The following is a 26,030-nucleotide window of genomic DNA, read 5'->3' as shown; positions in this document are numbered from 1 at the left end:
TTCCCTCCTCTCTTTCTCTTTCACTCTCATTGTTTAGCCCAGCTCCGGACAAATCCACACAGCAAAACCAGTGTGAGATCTAAGGACTACTGTTATTCTCTGTTCTCCCTCTCTCTTCTCTGCCTTTATTTCTCTCCTCCCTTGCTCTGCCTAGGCAAATCACAACTCTCATGTTCTACTCCACACTTTGTACCGAAGTTTGTTGTGGGAGTGGGGAGCTTGTGCCACAAGCTTGTGTTCTGTGGCTTGTGAGCCAGCCCCTTTGAGAAGTTTCTTGTGAGGAGCTGAGAGTTTATTGAAGTGTACTGTACAAAATTAAGGGCTTGTTAGCCAACACCTTTTGAGTCCGAAAAAAGTGGGCTGGTTGTGGAGTTAAGGCGACACGTACAATAAAAGCACAAGAGCTCCCTGACACTTGTCTGTTGTCTTTGTTCAGCCTGACTTTGTGATGTGAATTTGTGATGAACATCACTCACCATACTGATGGGGTGGGACACCTTCCCACAGCAGCAGGGGGTGGACTGGATGAGCCTTAACGGTCCCTTCCAGCCCAAAGTTTTATATGGTTCTGTGATTTTATGAACTAGAAATGTGCATAGAAAGTGGAAAGAATGAGTCCTAATGTAGCAAGTCACAAGTTTCTGTTCACACTCCTAAATCTTTCTGTCACTGGGTATCTGTCAAAAGGCCTCGATCCAAAGGGGGGAAGAACGACACACAAGACACACGAGGATGGTGAGACAAAGAGATGTCTGCCTGCTCAGTGCAGCAGGCAGCTTTTTATTCAGTTCTCCCATTTCTACTTTCCCACACACACAACGCAAACATATTCCCAGAAAAACACCGAGGAATGCCGCACCTGCACTTCAGCCACACAGCTCAAGGCTGTGTCCATGGGAGCTATCTAATTAGCTCCACTGCTCCCATGGAAAACGGCCCAACACTTTGTAACATTCCAAACCCCTCAGACTTCAGTTGTGGGGCTGTGACTTCACCCCACATCTTTCTTCCCACTTTCCATCCTTTGTTTCTGCTTCCACTGTTCTCCACCTTCTCCACAAAGAAAAAAGTCACACTGTAATTGTGTCATAGAGGAAACGCAATGAAGATTTAAAGCCTGCACATGATGGACAAGTTTTCTTCAGTTTAACTGTGAAAAGAGACATGTACAGTAATATAAAAATATGCATTTCAAGATCATGCAGTACACATACTATCATGTGTTAAGATATAGATTTCTCACATAAAATGTATACCAGTGTATGGAAGGATGGGAACCTTGTGTGCTCTTTGTCCTGGAGTTCCTTAAGGACATAAGGGTTCTTCCTCAAGGCTTAATGTAGTGGTGCCCTTGGCATTTATGCGCTTGCCTGCCAGTGCCACAGATTTAGCGAATCTTTCACTCATAATGAAACCATGCCTCTTCATGGGAGCTGGCAGACATAAACCTACTCAGTAAGTGTGCAGGGCAGACCAAAAGGAAAAAATGAAATATTAAAAAGCAATTCAGAAATGTTGTCCCTGTGAAATTTACAAAAGACAACCTGCTAAGCTGAGCTGCATTCATATACCACTTGAACATGGAGACACATTTGACTCTCCATCCCAGGCATCCTAATTTATCTGAAACAAAGCACTTAATCTTTCCTTGTTCTCAATTTCCCTGCCAAAACATGGGAGACAAGAAGGATTAAGTAAGTGTATTGAGCTCAGCTATCATCTGCCTCAACAGTCTTGTCTTTGTTTCCCTTATCCTTGAAGAAAATGTTCTTAATTCAGGAAAAAAAATACTGTATCCCTGGAACAATAGTTCACTCATTTTTTCTGTTTTCCAGATGTCTTTTTAGGTTTATTGTGTGGAGACTGAGAGCTGTGCATGTGCATGCAAGGTGTTATCAGAAAGCTTTACAAAAATTATTTTTACTAATTGTGCTATTTGAAAGAATGAAAATTTGTCTATGCAGGCATATCCTTTTTTCCCTCCATCCCTCCTACTCATTTGACATTTTGTAAAAATGTTTTTGCAGTTACCCAGGATTGAAGATTTTATACAGCACAGCTGCTAAATATCAAGGAGCATGTGAAGTCACCCTGATAAAATGAGGATAGTGCTGCAAAGGTTACAACAGAATATCTTGGAAAGTAATAAAGCCTCTAATTATCAACCTCTCCCAAAATGCATTATTAAAGTTTTCTTCCAGTATTTTGTATTTGTACCAACTCACCAAGGAAAATGTTTATCCTGTTTATCCCTCCTGGTGGCTAATTTTGAAACGTATAACTTAGCAGATTCTGCCTCAAATGACAAACTAAATTAAGACTCTGACTCAGGAAAACAAATTTGCATACGTTTAATACCATGGAAAAGAGGAAACTGTTTACTCTTGTGGGTCCAACTGAGTGGATGGAGTTAAGAGAATAAATTACTTTTTCTTCTTAGCTGAAGTTCTTTAATTTGCAATAGCTTGAAATTCTGGTTTAGAAGCTCCTGAAGGTGAAAAAGTTCAGGACATTTTTTTTTTTCAAACCAAAGTAGCCTGCCCAACTGTTAGTAGAACAAAAGCAAATTAAGTGTGTTTTCCCTTGCCTATCATTTAGCAATTTTTACCAGAGTTTACATTTGCACTCAATTTTGATAGCATCCTTTGAGTATCTATTATTAAACATCACGGAGTTTAGAGAATCCCATGACTGAAGTTGGTGATACATTCCAGGCCATCAGGATAACAGATGTTGTAATTGCACACATGTGTTGTAATAGGAGACAGAGGGAGAGAAGAATTGAGATGATCTAGTTATGCTCTTTTTATATACTTCTTTATATTGAAATGTTGTATTTTTTTCCTTTTTTAATTACTTGAATCACTTTTCTCTCCACTATCACAGGTCTCTTAGGCACTACAACATTAAGCTGAAGTTTGATGGTGGCTAAACAGAGAAACTGAAATGTTGTCCCAAAGATGATAGTAAAGACACTTAAAAAAATAATCTTATTTTCACTGTGTGGCAGTGAAATTTATACCAAAGCCTTTTAATAAAACCTCTGTTGATTCAAAGCAGTCAACAAGGACTATTAACAAAGTGAGTCAGAGGGGAAATGAATTGCAGAAATGATGAGGGAGGGAAAGAAAAGAACATGGTAGTTACAAATGTGGAAATTCCATTCATCTGCAGCTAAGCAAACTTATAATATTTAGAGATTTGACATGAATACATGGAAGAAGAATTCAACCTCTCCTGTTAACAACCTCACTGCCTTTCATGTTGCTGCCCAAATTTGCTTCCAATTTTTTCACACCATGTCTTTTCTGCATCAGTTTCTAACAGCCCAAGTAAACCTATGAGTATTAACAGGGGCAAATGTGACCTCATCTGTCTATCCTCAGACTGCTCAGTCTAATAGGCAAAGCAGCCACATGCAAATATCAGAAAGAAAATTGTAGTCCGATTCTTTCTAACTCCCAAAAGAGCTATGTCACCTGAATCAAAATCTCTTCCAAAAAAGCACAAACGCTCTCTGCAGAAAGGGTTTTCATGTTTGTCTGAAAAACAGATTATCAAGGCAGGAACAGGTAGGTGGCTGCTGGTAATTATTGATGTGTAGCAAATAAGAGGGACAACACACCAGGATCAGCTTTAAAGAATGCAGTTTCTTGGCAACTGAGTGTGAAAAGAAGTTAGTGGAGAAAAATGGCACAACAGAAGCGCAAAGGACTGCAAAGCAGTGGAGAACAGTATAAGCGACAACAGAAGCAACAAAAACAACAAAATAAGGATATGTTGGGGACAGCTGTGAGTAGTAGAAGTGGTTCAGAGTAGCAAGTGTGTGGCAGCTGGTGTGTGCTGTAAACTTCTTTCTTAGCAACATCAGTGGTACCACTGTTTTATTCTGTGGGTTGACAAAAAGACTGAGTCATAATTCTCACTGCCATTCTGGGGTAGAGATTAACAAAGTCCTTAAAACACTGCCACTATGAGTGAAATACTAAAATTAATTTGCTCCCCTTGCATTCATACCTCTTTGAAGCTTTTTCATGGCAGTGAGAGTGCAAAGGCACCTATGGGTCTTCCTAGGACCCTAAGGTTGACTCTAAAGTCTTGATTACCATGATAGAGAATATCATCAATATTAGTCCATCTTATTCTCTTGGGTCTTACACAACTACTGGAAGGATCAGGCTCTCACAAAGAAGAGCCTCCATTTTCTGCATGACCATCAAACCTACCCAGCACTGTACACATTCAGATGTTTTTTAGATTAATTCAACCACTGTCAGCATTAATCATAATTTATTGAAAAGTGTCATGTGGCCAAGGGAAACAGTGAGAGTAAACCAATGAATTACAGCCTGATAACTAGGCCTTTCAGGGTGTTTCTCTGCAAATGACAAATCCAGTATTAGTCTACAAAATCTCATCTAGGAGCCTAGGGGCTTTCCCCACCAGGAAATATTTTGGAGGTGTAAATCAGGAGGCCACAGTTTGTAGTTTTGCCCTCTTACTATCTGATATTAATAACAATGTGTATCTCACAGCTCTGACTACTCATATTGGGTCCCTTTCCTTGGAGCAGGTAGGAGACCATTTCTGATATAGATTGTCCCAGGAGCTTGGTCTGATTTGTAAATCACTGATATTTTAGCTTTCCCTCAATAGAGGTGGTGGTGTGTTCCTAAACCCACCATGGCTCTGTGTTTACTTATTTCACTGTTGTTAAAGTGATAATGTTTTTTCTCCCCCAGAGGGCAGCTGCAAATAAGCTTCAGTGTAAGTGGACCAAAGAATCAGCTGCAGTGACACAAAATCCCTCTCCTTGGGGCAAGAAACTGGTATTGGAAATCCTACTGCAGGAATCAGCAGGGGTCAGGGACTGCCACAATTCTCTGAGATGAAGGTAAGGGAGAACGATCGAAGAATGATGATCTGGGCATAGTAACCAAAAGTCCAGACAATCTCTGTTCCTGGAAAAGCTTGTCATTTAAAGAGCATAATTTTTTAAAAATAGTTTTAAAACTATTACTCAGCACTTTTTTATCAAGTTAATTTCATCATCAGTTGAACAAAAATGATAAAATAAATAGAAAATCTTGGTCTGTTTTCACTTATTTTGGTTCCTTATCAGTTTTAAACCGGAAGTATTTTCGCACTAGTTTCATTGCACAGGTCTCCAATATAGAGATTGTTAGTGTTAGTCCTGGTTTGCTGCTTCAAGACATTTTATTGCCCATTATTTCTCTTCACTAATCATTAATCCCTACTTTACAAAACTTAAACAAGAAATTACCTCAAAGAACCTTTAATCTTCATTTGAATGGTGTTATTTCAAAGCTCAGTTTGATCACCTGGCATCAAGTGGGATCACCTGGGCAAGTGTTCTTGCCTTCCACATGGGGAGAATCTTAAAGAAGCAGCAATTCCATTAGACCAAACAAGAACAATTAATACACTTGTCAGGCTTCCGTGAAGGTTTTCCTGTAGAAATTCATGAGCAGTGCTATCCTGGAGTATTTTAAGGATTTTCTTCTGAAGTGTTGCTTTTGACACTTAAGTCTTCCAGATTCTGCCTTCTGAAAAGGGTACTCTCTCATAAAGCCAGATTTCTCTTAGTCTGTCCCTCCAGCACCCAGTTTAAAGACTGGGATATAGTGAATAGCCACAAGAAATGCAGAATTGGACTATTCATATCTAATCAGGCTGTCACTGTAAACAAGTTTTCCTTGCCTATTATCTTGTCTGTTTCACCCTTTTTCTCTCTCTTTCACCAATTCTATTATCTCATGAAAGATCTAAATGTTGGAGCTTTCAGAGATCTTCATGGCACATCCCCTACTCGGTTTGGAACCCACCCTGTTATCCTGTCAGTCTGTGGCTGTAGCCTCCTTTGCCTCCAGTGAAGCCCTTTTGCGCCTCCAGGCATGAAATTCTTGGTGCCTCTCTGAGACAAAAAAGCCACATCATTGTTTTCTTCCAATACCTCCTTAAAACTCTTCATTTGTGGTGACAGAAAAACATATCAGGCTTTTGAAAACTTCTTTCTTGAAATTCTAAGACCATATTTTAGAGGCCAGGACACTTTGTTATCTGTCACTTTGTAGGTATGTGTTCACCACTTATACTCATCATCTAATCAGTTCATTCTTGTCCTAGCTGTAACTACATGTCTTTTAAGTGATGATGGCAACGCTTCTATCTTTTTTTTCCCCCCACAACATGTGATGCGCTGGAGCCTTTTACAGAACACAAATAATAGTAACAATCTGGCACATACATATATAGCTTTTTCAGAGGCTTGTAAGTAATATTTTCCCAGGTAAACCAAAAGTCAGATCTGTAATCTGGACACTCTCAGCTTTGTTTTAATTTCTGGATTTTATTTGTTTCTTTAGGTTTTTTTTAATTGTATTGGAAATATACAGGGTTTGGAGAAACCTTTTGTTTCAGTTATAGTCTGTAATTGTTTTTGCATATTATCACACAGATGTGTATGAGTTTACAGCAAAGGAAATAAATATGAGTGTGACATATAACATCCTGTTCAAGTTTGCAAAACTTGTATACACAGGTAACAATCTCTCCCTCCTTCCACCTTTCTTGTAAGTCCATTTTAATACAGAAAGGTTGCAATAAGGTCTCCATATAAGTAGCGTAATGATCGCTGTAAGAGGTCATGAGTCTTTGACATATCCTTGTGATCTTTTTCTCATCAGAGATGAGGGGTGTTAAAAAAGCACTGATCACATGTGTGCTGTTGGAAACTTCTGTGTGTGCAAACTTCCTTTTCCTGCAATCCAGATTTATGATTTACCTATTCATACCTTACCACTGTTAATTCTTGCAAGATTTCTTAATGAAAAAAAGTATCCTTTTTTTTTTAAATTTTGAATAGTTTGGTATATCTCTACCTCTCTGTAGATTTTCGTTTCTGGTTAAATATTGTTCTGTTTGGGCTTGGGTTTGTTGGTTGTTTTGGTTTTTTTCCCCCCTTTAATTTCAGCAACTGTTTGAAAAATATGCTTTTTTCATGACATGGTACAAACCTGCAACAGTTGATATAAAGTCTTGTGATTCATTTTTAAGAGGAAAGTACATTATTCTTGTGTGAAATGGAACTTTTAACTCACTCATCCTTTTTCCAAGATGCACGACACATTGGCCTTTCTTTCCCACTGCCTTTATACTTGTCATATACTACCAAGTAGGAGTAGGAAGAATTGGGACAGAGTTTTATTACACTGCAGCACTCACATAACCTCATTCTGTTCATGTGCATCATGGCAGAGAATGCTGAGTCTTTGGGCATTTTTTAAGGTCATTGTGTCTCTGTAACTCATCCTTTAGCCCTCGGGCTTGAGAGGAACCTTGATGTATCCTGCTTGTATTTTATCCATAGACAGCCTCTGGAAAACAATGGTCCAGCACTCTAGCAAGGTTTTGATGCCCAAGAAGTGCTTTCTTTCTTGGTGGTGTGACTGAGTCTTCCAGCTGGTGCTCTGTCCTTAGCACGAAGTGTGAAAAAATAGCCGAAGTTCTTATTGGAAAGTGCTGGTGTTCAAAAAAGAAAACATTTTGCACATAAATGAAACTAGTAAGGATTCTGGGTAAAAGCAAACATCTTCTTTTCTATACTGCAATTGTTACCATGGAGCTGAAAATCAATTGCTGTGTCTAAAGTAGAAAATTCAATGTACTTGGAAACACCTTTGCCCATTGACATGAACAAGCACACAAGAGACAAAGGCTGATCATCACGAGCTCTCTTTGTTTCCAGAACAAGATGGTTTAAAGCAAATTGCAAGTTAGGAAAGGTCTGGAGTTTTCTTGCTGCCGTGTCATGCCCAGCAATTACAGAGTTACCTGATGGTCAGCAGAGGCCAAAGCTGTGCCAGGGACTGACCTAATGAATTGTTGGTATAGCCAACTGTTTTTCTGTGTCTAGGAATGGTCCCAGGCAGCAACGAGTGCACTAATGAGGATGTAAATTTAGTTTTCAAACCGATGTTCACCACATTAAAAGCCTTAGATGTTCTTTATGATAAATGATCTGACTTGTAGTCATAGACGTAATGCACACATACATCTAGTTTTTTCTACTGAAAACATTAAACATACTATACAAATTCCATTATTCAGGTTTACCTTTTCAGTGTCACATCAGGAACTTTTCAGTGTCACATCAATGGAAAAAGTTAGCAAGAGAGATGAAAGTGTCTCCCTTTTGTCCTATATATCAAGAGCTGGATTCCTACTTTAGACTAATTTGATTGTTGAGACAGTCTGTTTCTTCCTACTTCACATTTGAGATGACAATTAGTTTAATTGCTTTAAGACTCACTTTGCATACACAATAATTGAGGTAGTCTCTCAAAACAAATTGAATTGCTTGAGAACCTCAGTTTCCAAGTCTTTAAAAAGGCTCATGGCAAGCAGGATCATTACAGACTGCATCTGTGCTGGGGGAGAGAGATTTTGGTTCACCTTGCAGACCCTGCATCTGGATCTTCATGGGGCTGCATGTTTCCCTGAGTCCCAGGATTCTTCCCCACATACTCTGATCTCCTGGTTTTTCACAGGGAAATCCACTGCCAGGGATAACAGGGAAATCTTCTGGTACACAGGGGGAGATGACCAGAATTATATGACTGGCTTTGTAGTGCACCATTTCTGCAGTTTACCTCCACTGCAAAGGTTTCTCAGACAAATCACTGTAACATAGCAACATCCATCCACTACTTTTCTGTTTCAGTCTCCTGTTTTTCTTACTAAATGTCTGAATTCTCTAATGAAAAAAGTGTGTGGCATTTAGAAGCTGTGGGACCTCTAGTCTTCTGAAAGAATGTAGCTGAGTTTTATAGATATTACTCCAAAATCCTGAAATGTTTAGCACTATTGCTATCCCTTCTGGCTTCCCTTGAACAGCCTTTCAGAAACCCATAAGTGGATCACAGTGATTTCTTCTGTTGGGTGGTTCAGGAAATTTGCAGAAAAGCTGGGGGGAGGGGATTCATATGAAATTTGCCATAGTGTTTCACGACAATATCTGAGGGTGTTGGCATACTGTGCATATTCAAGGACTGCCTAGAGATCAGCTGTGTCAGCTCTTGTCCTCACCTCTACTCTGTGCTGGGCTCCATCAGTCTGCATTGCAGACTGAGGTGTTCAGACTTTGTCTGAAGTTCACTGAAGCAAGTGTGGCTAACTGCACAGGGGAACTCTCCAGACAGAAACCTCTTGTAGTCTCTGGTTTTCTTAACCTTAACTTCACTATGTCTTAGTTTTTATGCTGCTCTGATTGAATATTGGTGCTGGGTGACATCCTAACAGGATATATTTTAACATGGACATTCAGTTGCCTGTGGGCCTGTATGTAAATATTCCCTGAAGGCACTGGATAGATGTTCATGGTCTGTGCAGTGCCCTCTGAGGTACAAGATGGATTGGGCTGACAGAAGAGCTGTGTCTCAGTTCATGTCTTTGTGGCTACAATGGACACAGAATCATACCAAATGATCCTACAACTGTGCCAGAACTCCTCCAAAGCCATAAATACAAATATACAGACAGCTATAAAACTATAGATATACAAATATAGAGATATTTGGGGTGGTTGTATAGGTGAATATGTATATGAATGCATATATACAAGTGCACGTCCACAGTATTACTTAAGGCAGCTTTCTGCGTATCCTCTTTCCACTAGAAAGTAAAAATATAACATCCCGAGCTTGTCTCTGCTTCTGACTCTATGCATGTTAATAGCTGAGAGAATCAAAAACTAGATATTGCCTGCAAGATAGTGATGACCTATCCTATACTTATTTATCTTCTGTCTGTTAAAGAGCCCCTATGAAAACAAGCTGACTTCATAAAGATTGGCAGGATTTTCACAGAATATATAGGAACTTCACAGTTGATGGCAAAAATAACAAAAAATATGTTTTCCTGGAGATAATGACATGATGTCTCAGCTTAGTTTATAGCATAAGTTACAACTCTTCATGTTTGAATGGAATAAATTTGAGAAAATTTGGCTTGTCATGATAATTTTTAACCTAATCTCTAATGATTTTTTTTTAATTTAGGTTGCTCAGTTATCTTACAGAGAAAAGATAAGCACTCACAGGTAGCTACAGCTACTTCTAGAACCAGCTCAAGAATGTCCTTCCTGCTGGTACCCTAGAAATAACATAATTATTTTAACTAATAGTCTTGCTGTGAGTTGTCTGATATCACCTTTGCCTTTTCAAACTTGGAGTGACCCACTGCTTTTTATTTTAGATTAAATCCCATGGATATCATGGGCCTTACAATGGGAAGCAGAAAGTCTGGTCAGGTGTCTGTAATAACATGAATCATTTGACTCTATTGCAAGACTCTGCAAGAATTCTGTGGGAAAATTCTCCTGGGTAAAATAGGGCATTTGCAGAAAATAGAATAAAGGGGAAGAGAAAAAATAACTCTGAAAGAAAAAGCTAATAATAAAAAATATTAGGGTTTTTTCCAGTTATACATAAACTTAACTTTTTAAGTGCATACTAAATTAGCTTCTATTAACACAATTTCTGGCCTTCAGAGAAACTTGGATTTGAGTGCTTTATAAAGAGGAATATTTTTCATCAAAAACTGAAAGTTAAAATATGCTTTTTTCAATGCTCTGATAAGTTGTATTTCTAAATTGTGGTGAAAAAGGCATTAACATAACACTGACATTCATGTAGTGAGAAAAAAGTAATTAATGAATCAACAGGAAAAATGTACTGAAGTGAGAGTGAAATGGAGCTATTGGCCTGTGCACTTTCTCACACAGTTATATTTGACAAAAACATCTTAAATATTGTATTTTCTTTGGATTTTACCCAGAATTTTTCAGTCCATAGTGATCCAGTAAAACATTGTTCACTTATCTATTTTGCTTATCTGAGATTTACGGGCCCACTCTGTAAAAGTTACACTGTTGTGGGGAATTTGGGATCCTGGCCTGGATTTTATCCTAAAGTAGAAAAAGAAAGGTAGAGATCTGTGTGTGGGTTGGTGGGAGGAGAGAGTCTCCATGCTGGCCTTTACCATCACTGTGGTAATGAAAAGAGCATTTCCTTTATTCATCCCTCATGCTCTATTCTTAACATCTATGAATAAATAAAAAACCCTTTTGGAAGGCATATAAATAACAAAAACTTCACGAAATGCACATGGGGAACATGTGTGTGAAATGCTTTTTCATCTTTCTCTTTGCTAATGCCCATGAGCATGTTCTCTCTCCAACAAAGGGCAGTGGAATTTCCTCTATAATTACACTTCTCTGAGTCCAGGAGCAGCTGCACAAGTGTAGCTTTTGGGAGGTGCTTGAGACTGGAGCAAATAAACAGTGAGGTGGAGGGGAACTCATTGCCCTTCTCCAGCACTCTGAGACATGACAGATTATTCCACCTTCCTGTTATCAAAATATAACACATTTTGCAAGATGCTATTACTAAAACAAGACAACACTTACTGTAGCTTATGACAAGTCTTAACTGCAAACTCCTTCTGAGGGCCACGTTCATTATGACTCATGTCATGTCTATATAATTTTAATCTTATCTGTCTGAGAGAAGCTATCTCTCTTCACAGAACAGCTGAGAAGACAGCTGTAAAGTCAATGATAAGTTCATCAGGAAAATAGATAAAAAAGTGGTTTTTTCCAAGGTATATTGTAAAAAAAACCCCAACAACAACAAACAACCCAACACAACCCAGAACCTAGAATTAATTTAAATATACAGGTGTGAGATAGGGAATCAATAGCTTCCCACAGTGATGGATTCAAGGATCAGCAATTGCTTAGAACATCAGGCTATTTGTGTCAGTCCTGACTCTTACATTTCCCTTGTTGTTCCACAAAAACTGTGGTCCCTCAGCCTGGAGGACCAGTTCAGTTCTGGAGGTCTGGACAAGGAGCCTTGACTTTCTTCTGCTTCTGCTGCAGTGTCATGACTTATGGTATCTCTGTTTTCATAAGGAATATTCTTCTTGACCAATTAAAACCACGGGCAGAAACAGCTCATAATAATTAATCAGTGGGTCATAACACAGTACTTTAATTAACTTTATTTTTTCTATAGCATTGTTGGGGATTGGCTGATCTGAATAGATGTGACTGCTGTGGGTGACCAAATGCTTTTGCAGGGTTAGAATAAACATGGTCTGCAAAGCATGAAGGGTAGGAAACAGGTGTCAGCTCTGCAGTGCTCCTCTATTACACAAATACGAGGGGCTGTAGGGAGTGAAGGTGAAAATGACACATCAAGCTGATGATTTATTCAGTTTCCCTACCCAGTGGCTTGGAAAGAACCTTCCCTTTATGTGTTGCCACAGGCAGGTCCTGGTCACTATTTAAGCCCAGAGGAGGGGGAAAGAGTGCTGAAAATTTACCTAAATATCTCTCACTAAAAATTTCTGAAATCCTGTGACATTGGAAATACAACATAGACACTGACATGGGCAGGATGGCAGTCAAACAGCAATGCAAAGAGGAAAATTGTGATACTCCAAATTTCACCACAGAAAGAACCTAGCTAAAAGAAATGCAAACTTCAAGATTAACATTGGAAAAAAAAATAAGTATCACTCACAACTGAATAAAATAATTTTTTTTGTTTTATAGAAACATTGATCTATGTGCATCATCTTTTTCAGTTCTAGATTTTGAAAGAAAAAAAATGTATATTTTTGAAAATAAGGATGTATATTTAATATTTTTTTCAAGTGGCAAAAATTTTAACATGGAAAAAAAAAGTTGTAATTTCTTTCCTACATGATGTTTAATACATTTAAATAGACACGATTAATATTACATTCTTGCAGAAGTCAGTTAGAACAGGTTTAAAAATTAATAAAAACAAGGAAATGCCACATTTTGGAGCTGTAATGAATGAGGACAGTGTTTCAAGTGGTGTGGTTAGGTATTATTTGTCACAGTTGTGTTCATGTGCATACACTGAATGAACACATATCCTGTTTGAAACTAAGGCCATTTTAAAATCTACCATCTGCCAGGAGCTGCCGGACCAGCCAGGGACATCTCAAATATCAGAAAGTGACCAGGTAACCTCCCTGTTAGAAAATGTGAGTTCAGACAATTACATGCTGGTTCCAGGGGAGGTAAAGAGAACATCAGAGGGCTGAGATCAGAAGGCAGGAGCAGGGCTTCTGCAGCACATATTGGAAATGCAGGGCTCTTTCAGAACTATCAAATCCTTTTTTTACCACACTTTTGCTCAATACTTAACGGTTTTGTAGCTGTCCATATCCCTGTGATATGTTGCCTCCAGCCCTGGCAGAAGACCTACCCCTGGTTATACCAAGGGCACAGTTTCCTCAACACTGGCAGCTTTATTCACTGACCAGCCAATGCCAGTGGAAGTGTCCTCGTCCAGAACCCTTTTCACACCAGCCTGGTTATTCTCAGGCTGAAAAATTGTCCTGTTTACGTGACAGATTGCAGATCAGTCTGTGTAGGAGATCACCTCTGTCAGACAGGACTTTTTCCTACAGTACAATGTGTTTTTTTGGGGAAAGCATTGCTGGACATACGTCTGTCTTGCAAACCAGATTTGAGGAGCAACGCAGCAAACTAATGGGGAATGTGGGAAGTTTAATTGTATAAATGAAATTTTGTTTACTCTTCTTGTGCTTTCTGTAGTATGTATGTTACCTTTTACCAAGGACTTTAAAGTTTACATGCACATCTTCTCAATTAACTAAACTGATGGATATGATAGTAACCAAGCATAACTGCCATTTAGTTTTAAATACTTAATATTTTTAAAGATTGTCCTCAGTAAAAAATATTTTAATAGAAGTAATTTGATCCTCCCTGCCCTCTCCCCCTGAAAAGGGCAAAGGGAGAGGAGCATCTGGAAACCTCTGGAGAGATTACCAATCTGATGGGGGGTAAGATCTCTTCCTGCTGGTTTTCAAAATCTTCACACAACCCCTGAATTGTGGAGGTAGTGCCCCCAGCAGGCTGAGTGATAGCTGGGGGGAAAGGCAGAGGGAAAGGGAATATCCTTAATTGAAAATAACATCCAGGATCTCTCAGGCTAATGAGAACAATTTATGATTGTAAAAGCTGCTAAATTTGTCAGTAAACAAGAGTTTTGAATCCCCAGTTTCCTCCATTACTGGGAGATCCCATCTGTACCCTGAGTTTCATGTGGGCTCGGCTGTGAAGAACCCTCCACATGTCGTGGGAAGGTTCAGGTGTCCTGTACTTGTGCACACAAATTGTGGCTGTGAAACAAGTTCACAAAGAAAGACATGGCTGAGAAGTACTGTTCAGAAACCCCAACAAAAGTATGTACATGATGACATTTCTATTTATATCAGCAGAGGAAACAAGGCACAATTAAATATGAAGTCAGAAACAGTTCCAATGCAGTGAAAAAAGTTTTCATTGTAATCTCGCTGCTCTTACCACAGTAATTGTATATTAAAGTAAGATGGAAATTCTGAATTTAAACCAAGAGTATTTTGTAAAACTGACTTCATTCAGTTAAGATACGCAGTTCTTAAAGAATGATGCTGAAAGTGGAAGATGTGCTTGTAATCTGTTAACTTTCTCTTTATTTTAATTGCTGAAATTCTTTTAAAATAAGATTCTTCTAATGACTGTAAGTTTACTTGCAACATCCTATCTCAAATGGTGATTTTATCTGCATTTTGATTAGCCAAAGGATAACAAGCAGGTAGAGGGTGAGCCAGGGTCAGACAGAATACTGGGGGGATTTCAGGAGCTGTGTCTTTCAGCCTGAATTTGCCCATTGAAATATCATTTCCTCCCTAAATGAGCGATGAGAAGACAGAATGCAGACATATCAAGAAAAGGTTTGAAGTCCTCCTTTCTCCATTACTTCTTCTTTTTTTGTTATTAAAATAGAAACTAAAAATTAGCCATAATACTGTAAAATTGAGCTTTTTTAGAAGTTTTCCTGTTTGAAAGATCCTTTTGCCTGCTTGGAAGGACCTGCTAAGAGCTCCATCCTGTGAGAACTGACTCAGATGCCTCACTTAACATTACTGATATTTACAGAAAAATTCACAGGGATTTTTTGAACTCTGAGACCCAAGAACAAAATTATCCCTTTTTTTCTGTAGCTTTACAAACTGTGATTTTTTTAATTGCCTGATGTCCAATAGTCTGCTCTGTGCAATGTCACAGCTATCACTGCAGAGCACTGCAGCTCTGCTCCAAAGACACAACTGGCCCACATGCAGTGATTCACCACAGTGAGACAGTGGAGCTCCAGTGATCAACACCAATGTGCTGGCCTGACTCAGTTATCCTCCCTCTTTGTCAAAAATACAGATAAAGAAGTCAGAATGTCTGAAAGATTAATGATGAAGTGCAACAGATCATGGATTCAGAGAGTTCTGGGTTTACGTATTTTTTAAATTTGCAAATCAGTAAGACAAAGGATGAAAGTTTACTGAGAAACTAGAAGAGTCACACTTCTGCAGATAGTTTTGCAGGCCACATTCTGTAAGTAAAACCATTTATCTTCTTTTTTTCTACTTTAAAAAATCTACATAAATGACTGAATTACTGAAAAGAGAATCGATTTTTTAAAACAAAGATTATTCATGGATTCTGGTAAGTTAATTAAAAAACATTTGTCCCTTACAATAATTGGAACAGGATACATTTTTCAGTATCATCCATATTTGTTTTGCCTTAGCTGTAGAAATATGAGTTAATTAAAATGCCAGGAGTGTTTAATTTACTACAGTGTACTGGATCCAAACCTATCAGTTTAATCAAAGGGTTCTCTTCATCAGAAAAGATAAAGAGCTTATTGGATACATGAAGCCATTCTGTCTGGTCCTTTTGTTTGTTGGGGTTTTTTTTTTAAGCCCTATTGTGGAATATGACAGTAAAGAATAATGCACAGTAAAAGATTTGAAGAAGCAACATACAAGTGCTTGTCACTAACCCTTACAGTGGTTCACATCACTTTGTTTATCAATGCAATGACCTTGGACATGGTCCTGCCCAGTGTAACCATTCTCCTGCCTCTGCTGCTTTAATCACACCTATGACATGCTAAGAGCACACAGAAATGTTACAGAAGAAACAGTCCTTATTCTTAGTACTTCACAGCTGAATTGAGCAAGGACAAGAGTGACTGTGAAACAGAGGTTGAATGACTTTGCAATGCAACTCCATGTGGGAGCTGGAAACGCAGTGCATGTCCAGTCTACTGCCTTAATCCACTAAGAAAGAAACACCTGAGCATGTCTCAGGATTGCTGGAAAGCTAAAAATTAAGGTAGCCTGACAGATTGATGCATGGAAAATCCGGTGAGGGCTATTCAGTAAAAAAATACCACCTTTGACTCTGTGTCCTTGAATCAATTTTTGTAACTGGGGAGATAGTATACTATGTCCCACCCTGTGCTTGTACTCTTCCCAATGGCATGTGCCATTGGCTATTGTTGGAGATAATCACTGGGCTTCACAGCTAGGAATATTTTAAGATAGTCTGCAGCCTGAAGATCACAGAATCAGGAATAATTCAGGTCAGAAGGGAGACCTGGAAGTTATGTACTTCAGACCCATCAGGGTCATCTTCTAAGTTGAATCCATCTTTGAAATCAGATCTGAGTGCTCAGGATCACACCATTCATGTTTTGAACCCCGCCAAGGACAGAGATGTCACAGAGTCTCTTGCCCTTGGTCCAGGTGGTTGGAAGATTTTGTGAAGATCTCTTGATTTGGTCTCTGGTCAAAGCTTCTTCTTCTGTTACTCATGTCCAGTGTCTTCTGTTGCACCACTTGACTACTGTGCCTCTCCTTGCCCTCCCTTTAGGGAGCTGTGGGCATTGCTAAAATCTCTGCTTTATCCTTCAGGCTGAGTAACTGCAGTTCTGCCCATTTCCCCCTGGATGTCATGTCCTTCAGTCACACAACCACCTCTTGGCCTCATCTGAACTTTCTTGTCCTGAAAAGGCCCAAACCAGGCACAGGACACTGAAGACAGGCTCAGCAACAGCAGGCAGAGGTGAAATGACCCTTTCCTGATAACACTAGTATTAAAAAAACCTAAGAAAAAATGTAGCATCTGAAGTTTCATGCATCTCTTCTGTGGACCTTTGTGGTTTTGGAGTTTTACTCTTGTTTTCTGGGGTTTTGGTTGGTTGGTCATTTTTATGTGTGTGTGTTTGGGTTTTTTTCTTTCCTGTGGAAAACTTAAAATCAAAACAAGCAAGAGTTAAAAAAGAAACAGGGAACTTAAAATATCGTATATGTTTTGCACAGATTGCCCTTTTTTAGTAAGAACTAGATGACCTGACAAAACACTTCTGCAGACACAAAATCATTGTATCAAGCTTAGATCATTAATTCCACTTTATAGGGGATGAAATGGTTATATTCAGTTTCAATACCTCTTTTACAACCTCTGAAGTGCTCTGAAAAGAAGCATAAAGCTGAATCTCATCCATTAGTTATCTTTTTCTCTATGAATGGATCCTTCCTCTTTTCTGCATACATTAAAACATTTATTTCTTCAGCATACCTTTGGCACTGGGCAGCCCTTAAGAATCAAGAGAAGTGGTTACCAAGGTGCCCCTTGTTGAAAAGCAGCTGACATTTGGTACATTTGGAGTGTAATGCTGCTGCTTGCTGAGCAGCAAACCACTTTCAGAGCAGGATGGATTTTTATCTTGTTCCCTGGGACACACACCAGTATGATTTGACACCACTGGGAGGGAACTGCTGGTTTTCCTAAGAAGAAAATAAACAGTCATTGTAAAAACAAGCCTGATTTTCTCCCTTTGGCAGGACGCCTGCATGTGCCACCTTCAAGGTGGGAGGATGCTCCAGGAGAGGTGAGGCTTATATTCATATCCCCCCTTCTTGTTGCTATTGTTGTTGTTGTTCTGGTTCATAACGAGTAAGTCTCACATCAAACAAGTCTCACAACATTTCCCTTTCCTGGGCACTTGGGGGATGCCAAAGTCACAGGACAAACCTGTTGTCTCCTCAGTTTTCATGGTTTCTTGGCTGCCTTTTGCATGTACAATGTTTAGGCTGAGACTGCAGAGTAAGAACGGAGGAGAAATATGAATACAGCAAAAGTGTCCTACAGATAGAAAACACCTAGGGGATGAGGTGGATAAATCTTTTCATTACTGCTAGCAATAAGTAAGGGTTAAACCTTGGAGTGTCCAGCTGCTGCTGATTTCACTTCTGCCATGCCCTGTATGAATTTTCCACCAAAAACTAATTTCATAGAATTTTTAACATGAAGAAATAGGAAGACAGAAAAAGAGGGTGAAAACCAGAGCTGGTGCCAAGTCCCACCCTTGTGTACATCCTGCATTGCATACACACACTGAAGAACCAAAAGCATTGAAATCCACACCACAACTACATCAGGCAAGGAATCTGCTCATTCCTAGGCGTCAGAGCCATGGTTGATGTGATGCTGGCTGAAGTGGGGCTGACATTTGCACAAACAGTTCCTTGCCTGGTGTAACTCATGACCCAAGTTCCCTCAATGTTTGCCACTGTGAAGTTCTCAGGTGTGTTATAAATTGTGTGCCTATTCTCACAAAGTAGGTTAAAGCCAATAAAATTTGGGCTGTTATTGTTTGTTGTATCTTAACAAATACCTTTCATTTTGCTATTCAATACAGGTTAGAAGGATTAGGACTAAAGCATGCAATCAGTTTCTCAAGTGACTCATACTGCTGTAGCTAAATCAAGAATGCCCTGTTTTTAAAGTATGGAAGGCCCTTTATCTTTCTCATGGCTCAGGAACATCACACAAGAGGGATTTTCTGCTGGACAAAGTAATTTCTACAAACTATAAGAACATGACTCCAAGAGTAAAACAAGACGTCGGTAAGGAAGAACACAAGTTTCCACTGTGCAGTTTTTGGATTCCCTCTTCTTGCAATGCACAGACTTATTTCTCAAGTTCATCAATATGAGCTTAAGGTCAATTAAATACCCAAAGATTTTTCTGGATTGCACCATGAAACTAGTAGGCAGCTTGAGACACATCCTGTCTTCAGGGTGCACAGGCAGGTGATTTTTTTCTCAGTTAGCCAAAGGCAATGCAGCATCTTCCAGTCTTGCTGTTATACTCCTTCTATAGCTGTTCATCTCAATAAACACAGAAATGCAGGAAAAGCTTCAAGAAAGTTTGCAGTTTGGTTTTTCTGTGGTTTATACTTTACTTATTAAAACAAACACAGCTTCTGAATGAGAAAAAATGTAACACTCAGGCTAAGAATGTGAAACTTACCTATTCGTTATGGGAAGTCTTTATTGGAAATGCCTTTGAGAATCCCAAAATCACCAATACAATGAAAAGATTTCACTGTAACTGCTATTGCTCATTTAAAATGAACTCATATTTCACTCATGGGATATTTATACTGAAAGAAAGTCAGAGATCAGATGATAAGAAAGTAGCCTGAAGGAAAGATGTGAAAACAATATAATGGAAGAAACATAGATAAATGCTTTTAGTGGGAAATGCAGGAATCAGACTAGCAGTGGAAAGATGAGTGCAATGGAAGATAAACTGGGTTAGTGCTGTTTTGAAAATATAACAACGTAGTTGCATTTTTTTTGCTGTCATATTTATTAATTGATGCTACAGTAATCTATTCAAGATGGTAAGAGCTGAGGACGTTCAGGATCCACAGGAGGCATTCATCAAGTGCTGGAGAACATTGCCTGGGTACATCAGGGAGAGGGTTTTCTCTGACAAGGAGGTTTTCCTTCTGTTCTTCACTCTGAGGAAGGAGGCTGGATCTCACTACATCTGGGAGATTGTTTGCCACAATTTTTTCAAAGCTGCTCCGATTTTCATGATGTCCTGCCTTAAACTGGAGCTTTTAAAGTCTCATCAGGAAGCTGTGCTTTTGCTGCCATAGCACACTGGGTTAGTTCACCCCTCTTCTCCCCCCAGTCTGTCACAAGCCAAGGGACAGGGACACTGTGACCACCCCTCTCTCCCTCCCCTCTCCTCACTCCCTGCTCAGGGGCCTGAGCCACATAGGTGAAGGTGGGAAAAATCACTTCTGCTGTGTTTTTATCGTAGAATTTAATTGCCATTTTAAAATGGCAATTGTATTCATTTTAAAAGCTCTTCATCACAGATATTTTCATTGAGCATTGCTGGAAGTCAGAGGGCAAAAGAGAGATACCAACATTAGGAAACAATTTTTTTGTTGAAATTGAAAATAATTTACTTTGACAGTAAGTATTCCTACAATTACTTGAAGTTTAAGATCCCTTTACTTAGAGCAGTGGATGTTTAAGCAGTTTTCCATTCCTTAATGTCTGTCATTTGAACTGTAAATCCAATCAAGTCTCAATAGCCTTTGGATCATACCTATGCACTGACAGACCCTAGTGGGTCTGTGTGCAAGCAAAAGGATGCCTAAACTAAACAAGGTTGTAGGAAGCGTGTCCAAGGGGCAGGGAAACCAAGGGACATGCGCAGGGACAGACAACCCCATTGGTTAGAAGGTCACATGGGGATAAAAGGGGGAACAAAATTCAAATAAAGTCTCTTTGATTTCCACCTCATGAAGAGCGGACTGTATTTCTTTATCATATAAAGACCGCAACGCAACACGTGGCACCCGAACTTGGGGCATGAAACCTGCATTAGGCAAGTTTAGCTTACCCTGAATCAGGAAAATTATCGGTAAACGCCATTTATCGTATCAATTATCTGGATACGGGGGTTTTTAACCAAAAAAAACTTAGACGTCTGTAAAACTGTTGTCTCAGTTGCATATGAGAAATGGGAGTTAATATAGTGAGCTCAAAAATATTAGGGAAAAGTGCACAGGAAGAAAGAAGAAAGAAGAAAGAAGAAAGAAGAAAGAAGAAAGAAGAAAGAAGAAAGAAGAAAGAAGAAAGAAGAAAGAAGAAAGAAGAAAGAAGAAAAAAAAAAAAAAAGCCGAGAGACCGGGGCAGGAGCTGGAGGCAGCGGAACAAAGACCAACATTTCGCGGAGCGGTGAGTGAGCTGAGAGCGACGCTAGTGCCTAACACTGCAGCTAGGACTGCTCCTGAGAGGCTGCGTGTCCGCAGCTTGGAAAACCCAGGTGGTGGAACACGCTAAAACGGCTGGGAAACCCCTGTTGCCCGCCGCCGCCGCCACGGCTGAGCCGAGCGCACGAAACAGACGCCGTCTCTCTAACACCCCCAGCCCCACCGCCCGACCCCATAAACTCCGTGCCGGCACACCTTCCCACGCGGCGGAAAGTGCCGCAGCTTCGAGCAGCCTGCCGCCCGCCCGCGTGCCAACCCACCGCCCCTCCCCCTGCACGTGCCGCAGTTTGCAAGCGCGGGAAAAGGGCTGAGCGATGCACGTGCCGCCAGCCACCCTCCCTTCCCTTCCCACCACCACGGGAGCCACCACAGGGACCCCGCACCGGGACGGCTGCCTCCACTGGCCCTGTGCTATGCTTAAAAGCTGTGCAGGACCTGCCAAAGCCGCGCTGCGACCCCGCCGGCACCCAGACCCCCCCCCAGCGTCCAGCGTACCAAAGGACCCCCAGAGACACCCTCTGCCGGTCCATGCCTGCCTGTAGCAACAGCGCAATGCCTCCACGCCAAGGAGAAACCCACCAGAAGCAGCAAAGACCCTGAAGGAACCTTTCGCTGCTTCTCTGCCGTGCCTGCCGTGCCTGCCAGAGCGGCGCTAGGACTGTACACCACACCGAGGGGTTACCCCACCGCCACTGCCCGCCACCATCTTCCATCGCTCCCAAGCCACTGGAGCCGCCAGAGAGCCCCACTGGACACCGGCAGAGACGCCGAGAAGAAAAAAAAAATGTGGAAAAGCAGTCAATAAACTGAAACTCTGCAGCCAGACAAAGGACCCCACCCACGTGTGCCTGCCACACTGAGAGATTAAGGTAAATATGAGGGGCTTTGTTTCCACGAAAACCTCGCAAGACACAGACGCACTAGCCATTCTGCTAAAACCATACCACATACAAGCCACAAGGCCTGAACTAACAGAGCTTGTATGTTTCATTAAAGCAGCAGTACCCGAGTTGCCCTTAGTGGAAGCTCTTCACATAGAGATTTGGCATAAAATAGGAAACCTCATAAAACTAAAAGCCCGGGGGGGACCCCCAGGCTAACAACGCCTTTTCAGCCTGGCAAATCATAATGTCTGCACTACACAGAGCCCACGAACGGACAATACAAGCATCCAACACGAACATGCACCCCCCTGCCCACACTGCTAGCAGCAGCCCGACCCCTAGGCATCGGACAAACGCACGAGGTCCACCAGGGGGAGGGGGAGGAACTGTTCGTGAATTAAGTTACGGGTCGCGAGCCGGGGGCCACAGGAACATGGGTTGCCAGGAGGGAACAGAGCCTGAAATGTGAGATCCCAAGCCATGGGATCAGTGCACGGGGCTCTGTTACAGTGATGAGGGGGGTAACCCAGCGTCTCTGCCCCCCCACGCTGCAAATGACCAGGGGAGCTGCCATCTTGCCCATCAAACGGACCGGAAACTGATCCGTCTCTTCTGGCCCGAGCGCTGCCCCACCCCAGCTGCCGGCACGAGGGAGGGGGGTGGCCCCTCCCTCTTGCCGCCTCCACCACCCAGCACCACCCCCCCCCAGGGAACCGGACTCACTGGGGCCGCAGGGGGGGAGGCATGGGGGGATGAGGAGGAGGGACCAGGGATGGTTCCATCTGGAGGGAGCGAGGAGGCAAGCAGGGAAGGATTGGTTGATAGGCGGGGACTGTGTCAGGAGGAGGAAGCATTGTGGGTGGGAGATTTGCAAGTAATTCAAGCATGCCCAGTCGTGATTCGCCCACATCAGACCCCTCAGTTCCAACCTCTGCCACATGAGCCGACAAAGGAACTGACGCAACTGGTAAGGGAAACTGGCATGTCCTCCGCTAACACCCTTGCGTTTTTAGAGACACTAAGTTCCCCTATGTTTTTATGCCACTCGTTGGAAGAACCTACTAAAAATAAGTCTTATTAACACGTAGTACAACGTGTGGCTAACCGATTTTAGAGTTGCTCTGCATATGCTAATGACCCACAAGAAGGCGTCACAGCACATCAACTAACCGGGGATGAAGATTATAGTTTGATAGATGCACAAACTAAGTACCGTAGAGAGAAATATGAGGTAATAGCTAAGCATGCCCTAAGATCCAATTTTTGAATTGGCTGCAGTTTGTCTTAGACAGGCAGATTGAAAATGATGAAGCCAGACAAATACTTAACAGGCAGCTGGCTTTCGAAAATGTGAACCCAGACTGTAAAAGAGCTTTGCAGGCCCTTCCTAAGAGGGAGAGCTGCAGCATTGCTGACCTGGTTCGCGCCTGTCAAGGGGTTGGCTCAGTAGGACATCAGACTGACTCGTTAGCAACAGCACTAAGTGCCCAGCTAAGAGTGCAGGAAGGAGCCAGACCCAAAAGTGCCCCCAACCACTTTCAAAGAGATTGTCCTAGGAGACCCTTAGCAGTAGCACCCCGCAAGCCCCCAAAAGGGAGAAGGGGAGTGGAGACCGCAATGCAACACAAGGTCTCACTTTCTATTCATCTTTAAGTACCCATCTCTAATTTGCAAAACAGAATGTTGCTTTATATGTCCTTCATTAGCTCCTGCTGAAGAATTAGCTGTTATTGCCAGCCTTTAAATTAGGAAATTACAGGATGTTGTTTTCCACAGTGCCTTTAAGCTTCACAGTCAGTTTATCAGAGATCACAAATTCAATTGAAATTCATGTCCTAAGATACAACTTTCTAATAAAACTGTTGAAAAGGAAATAGGAGGGAAGAGTGGCATGTGTTTGTGTTGAACAGAGAATTTTGTATTTTCAATACTGGCTTGTAAAAATCAGTTTAATTTACAAAAGTGAATTATTTGTTGATTATTATGTTTTTTTAAGATTGTAAGAGCAATTTAGTGGCAACATGTTGCAATAGAATGCAAGCCTTTAAAAGCTTTTTCTTAAACTTGTTTGAAAAAAAACCAAGCAAACAAAAACCAGAAACAACCAAACCCAAATATTTGAAGCTTCACGTACATTCTCTCTGAAAGAGAATTCAGGCTCAGTCTGGGGAGTGGATGCAAAATATAGAGGCTCTGTAGAGTTTTGAGGGGAAGCCACACAAGAAACAGGACTCTACAAACACTTTTGTTCCCGGGGAAATCCCTTGGACATATTTATCTGGATGAGTTCAGTTCCTCATCTATTTCACAGTCTGTGTATGTTCTCAGCAAGTCCAGTTCTTCAGATGCATTCAGAGAGTTTGTTCTCATGGTTTTCACGAGAGCCATAGTCTCTGCCTACCTTCCCTGCTAGACAGGAATGAAAAGGCTCACTTATGTCAGGCATAAGCTCCAAAATGTCTCCAGTCTTGCTTGTGCCATGAAAAAACTGAAGTTCAGTGATGTTTCTGAGGTTTCAGAACAGGCGATTGTAACAGCAATAAAGAGCTCATTGCAAAGTAGACTTTGCCTGTGTTGCAGAACAATGGAAACAAGCTTAAAAGGCAGAAAAAGGCTTTATTTCAAGGGTCACTGAGCTGCTCAATTTGCCGAGAGGTATGTTTTTATTTCTTCTAAACTCAATACTGTTTGGACTTCATGTACAGATAACCAGACTTCCCTCACAGAGTTGGATTCTATGAAGTTCCTGCCTCTGAATCTAATCTGCTGCACGTTCCTCGTTGGAGCTCTGTTGAACTGTCACTTGAATATCCCATTTCTCTTTCCATTATGAACATTACAGAAATTGGTTGTACCACTTTGCTAATTGCTAGCTTTCTTTTTTATTCCTGGATTTCCAGAGTATGAAAGAAGAGGGAAATTTATAATAATTAAAAAAAATGCTGCAAATTATTATGCTACAGTACTAGTAAGTAGTAAGAACTTAATATCTCAATAGTGAGTAGGTAATATGTAGGGTGAGACATCCTGAATTGGTAGAATACATTATCCTGTTTGATAAACTTACTGTGGCCAGCTGAAGCACAATTTGAAGTCACTGACTTACTCTGGACAATTGAAAAAAAAAGGAGAGAGAGAAAATTGTCTTAATAGGGATTTATTGCCTCTTTTTTTCTGCATATTAATTGGAGACTGCTGTTACTACCAACACAGACTGCACTTCTCAATAGGAGCTCTTTGGTACTTTTCATTCCCTGAAAGCAGCAGGCTATCACCAATATGTCTCATTTCCTATTAATCAGAGCAGGGAAATAAACAAACCTATAGAAAACATTTTAAAAAAAAAAGAAAAAAGAAACAAAAAGAGGCAAATTTCTGTGCCAGTGCATAGAGCCCACACAGTCTTGAAGTGCAAGAGGCCTTGATGAGCACATCTGAAGAAAGTGTCTGATACTGTTCAGTTGAGGCTGCAGTGTGGTACAGCTGAGATGATCCACCTCCCACTTCACATTAGTGCTCGAATGTCACTCTGAGGTTCCTTTAATATCATTCTGTGATTATAAAGAAGACTTTGGTCTTTGAACTTTATGAGTCCTGGGTGGACTCTCAGTTGCCATGGAATTAGCTCTGCTTGGTGGGTTCAATGGAGACACAGCACTACAGCTGCCAAGGGTCTGGTCTAAAGTGTACTGTAAAAAAAAAGGTTAATGTCAGCTTGGTTTCAAACTGTCACCTCAAGCCTTAAACCCTGACATTGTTTCTCACCGCTGGTCACACAACATGACTGACATGAGGATTTCAGTTGAAAGGAGCTAAAGATTGGTACTGGACATCTTGCTGGGAATTCTGGTTTATGAAAATATGTAAAAATAGCTGATTTATCTTACTTGCTTTTTCATTTTTCAGTGCAGAGTTTAAGTAATGATAATTTATAGAGTGCAACCTACTTCCCATCACATCAGAACCATTGTAGAAATATTGATGGGACTGGTTTTGAGTATAATCTGTGTAAATTCATATGCACAACTCTATATCCAAATATAAAGGTTTAACACGTTTAATTAAATTAGAGGAAGAACATGTTTTTTTT

General features: G+C 40.7%; 1 long non-coding RNA gene across 1 annotated transcript; it reads right to left on the bottom strand.

Annotated features, from left to right (window-relative positions):
• Positions 1 to 731: 731 nt before the first annotated feature.
• On the bottom strand, positions 732 to 22,698 carry LOC120323714. Its single transcript, XR_005564476.1, has 2 exons — positions 22,664 to 22,698; positions 732 to 7,542 (listed from the first exon to the last, which is right to left on the bottom strand). It is a non-coding gene; the product is annotated as an uncharacterized LOC120323714 (long non-coding RNA).
• Positions 22,699 to 26,030: the final 3,332 nt, after the last annotated feature.

This window comes from Pipra filicauda, unplaced genomic scaffold (genome assembly GCF_003945595.2).
Source record: "Pipra filicauda isolate LSUMZ 115617 unplaced genomic scaffold, ASM394559v2 scaffold326_size819446_pilon, whole genome shotgun sequence".
Taxonomy (NCBI): Eukaryota; Metazoa; Chordata; class Aves; order Passeriformes; family Pipridae; genus Pipra; species Pipra filicauda.
Note: the sequence above shows the minus strand (reverse complement) of the source record. Positions and strands in the feature narration are given on the sequence as shown.